Below are 3,075 nucleotides of genomic sequence, written 5' to 3'. Positions count from 1 at the left end.
AGGTCCTTTTGGGGCGCCCTGTGTGCGTCCGCGCTGGCGGCGGAGGAATCCCTGGGACCCTGTCACACTGTGACTGTTCTACTCTCGGTGCTGCCGGATCTCTGCCGCTTTTGGCTGATTCTATTGTCAGCAGCAGCAGCAGCAGCAGCGGCCTCTCTCGCACGTCACGTGATGCGCTTTGTTGACAGCCGCCGGGCCCTTCTCCCTCCTCCTCCTCCTCCTCCTCTCCGGCCTTTTAGTCAGGCTGCTGTGTGCCGCTGTCATGGCCCTGGTACGGCTCCCTGTCCCGCCTAACCCCCTCCTCCTCCCCTCTCGGTTTCAGCCACCGGGAACTCACAAAACACTTTTCTGACCGGGGCTGACGTCACGGCCTGTGCCAGGAACGTAAACAAGCGCACGTGTCAGTGGGACGCGCTCACGGGAACGCGCATCGGGACTCGGAGCCACAATGGCGACTGGCACTTGGTTTCCTTAGTAACATTCCCAGTCTCTGAGAGCCAAACTCACACACACTGTGTTTATGGGAAAATGCTATAGGTACAGCTGAAATGGGTTACACTGCGCGACAAAGGCTCCCCTGTGGCTGGGATTATACAGGGGGATGATAAGGCCGCAATTACTGCGCCATATGGAGTGGGCAGCCACACTCAGCTTCATATGTTGTGCCGTCTACACAGCTTAACTACAGTTTGACTGCATTTTAAGAGCCCCTTTTCAATAACTGTAGCAGTCACATCAGAAACAAGGGACCTATTTCTGACAAAATCAATGCACTTGGTCAGTTTTAAAAAAACAGTGACAATTGAGAAATGATATTGAGTGCTACTAGCAGAAATGCCAACACAGAGGTTTTGTATTTCAGGATCATTGGGCATTCGCTGTTATGCCCCTGACTCTCATATTCTCACACTCTCACTCTAACACTGCCTTAAAGTGAAACTGACACGAAAAAAATGACTTTTCAAATGATGAATCTACATAAAAAGTTGATCATGTTGATCTTTTTCACCGTTAGGGCTGCTTTTGTAAGTAATTGTTCCTTGAAGTTCCTAAACCTGACTGTTTTGCCAACCTGACTGCCCCTTCCCCGCCTGTCAGTTATAGCTTCTAATGCTAACGGTCTACTGCTGCACAAATATGGCCGCCCCCTCACAGAAGAACATGGATCAGATAAGGAATGGAAAAGCGTCAGGAAATACTTCTATGGCAAAATTATAAAGCTCATGCAAAGACAATGTTATGATAGATATAAAAAAGGTTTCATTTCTGGTGTCAGTATCTCTTTAAGCTGGCCATACACACACTGATAGTATCATAATATTCAGTGCATGTATGGCGGATCGGCAAGATGACCAATATCACAAGAGTGTCGGGCTGGTTAAAAGATTTTGATTGGGCACCAAGGAAAATCTGTTTTTAGGGCTGAATTGTCTGGTGGAGGTAGAATATCTATTGTTTTATCTGATGAGTCAGCTCTGAATGTTACTGGAGGGTGGGAACGGTCTTTCCTGTGACCAATGGTCGCAGGAAAGATCGTAATTTTAACGTGTATGGCCACCTTTATTCTAGGAAATATTTCATTTTGGATGCGTAGAATATGGTATTATGGTTTGATTTTTCACAGACTTAATGACAGGTAGAATACAAATGGCTACTACTAGCCTATTAGGGTTGTAATGTGGCCAGTAAAAATGATGCATGATGCCAATGTTATTAGAAAGGCAGAAACATCAAAAAATAGGAAAGACTGTATTTTTTCAGAAAAGGTGGCCACCTTATAGTCTTAGTCATATAGACTATAGTCTAATAGTGGGACATCCAGACTGATGCTAATTTGTTATACATATGTGTGCAAAACAGGCCATATTAACCAAAGTCTGCTGGATAGGCTTAAGTATATTAGCCTATGTTTTTATTCGTAGAGACTGAAATTTACCTGAAAGCCAAAAAATGTAAGAGAATCAATGTTATTTGGAGGGAGGGGGGAATGAGCTGGAACAGCAGGAAACAGCTACAGGACAGAAAAGGACACACAGAATAGAAATTTTGCCCAGGTGTAGGAACCAATAGCATCCATCAGATATGTGTCCTCAAACTGCTGATCAGTATGTGCACCCTGCTGAGTGGCTTCTGCGGGTTACTAGACCACTAGCAAACTTTGTCCCTCTTATTACATTTCCCCCATAGGGTCTGATAATTTATTCAGCTATGCTGTCAAGGGCTATGTTGTAGACATGTCATGGATTACATGTCAGCATGTTTTTTTGAACCATTGATTAGGGCTAAATAATCTGACTGATTGTATGGGATGTTAAGCAGTAAATTGGATTAGGAAAATGCAATCAGTGTGTGGGATATTTAGATGCTGCTAGAATGTTTCATTTTCTTCTACAATTCTAGATAAGTACCAAAAATAATAAGGGTACTTACAAGGCAGCATGATAAAGGGGTATTAGCAATCTGTCTTTGAAAGATTGGCCACAGCATAAGGAACCTGTTCATGTCAGCCACACTTAACATACTTAGGAGTGATAAAGAATAAATTCTGTATGTGCAGATTGACGCACAGGCCCCCTGACTCAGATGGATTCTGTTCTCCAGCTAGTCTTAGTTACGTCTTATGTCAACTATGGCCTTGAAGACAGAATCTGTTTGGCAAAGAGCAGCTCCTTGTTTTCTTTGCTGTAAACAGATATTTCTTTTGTGTGTAAACTTAACTCCTATGCTCATCGATTTCTTATGACGTATGCATTTATGTATGTATGTCTTTATAGAGCGCTACTTATGTACGTAGCACTGTACAGTAGAATAGATTTATACAACGGGGGGTTATTAAAATAATAATAAATACAAAGTATAATAAATACAAGGTACAGTTGAATTAAATTAAGAATCAAAGAAACAAGAGGATAGAGGTCCCTACCCGGTAGAGCTTACAATCTAAATGCTACTATGTCATAACTTTGTTCTGAAGTTCTGACTCTTGGAGGCAGATTTATCAAAATGTGAGTTTAGAGCTTAATAAATAAAAACTTACCCATGTTCTATTTATTTCTATGGGATTTTTAGAAGCTT

The sequence above is a fragment of the Xenopus tropicalis genome, chromosome 1, assembly GCF_000004195.4.
Source record: "Xenopus tropicalis strain Nigerian chromosome 1, UCB_Xtro_10.0, whole genome shotgun sequence".
In the NCBI taxonomy this organism is placed as follows: domain Eukaryota; kingdom Metazoa; phylum Chordata; class Amphibia; order Anura; family Pipidae; genus Xenopus; species Xenopus tropicalis.
Note: the sequence above shows the minus strand (reverse complement) of the source record.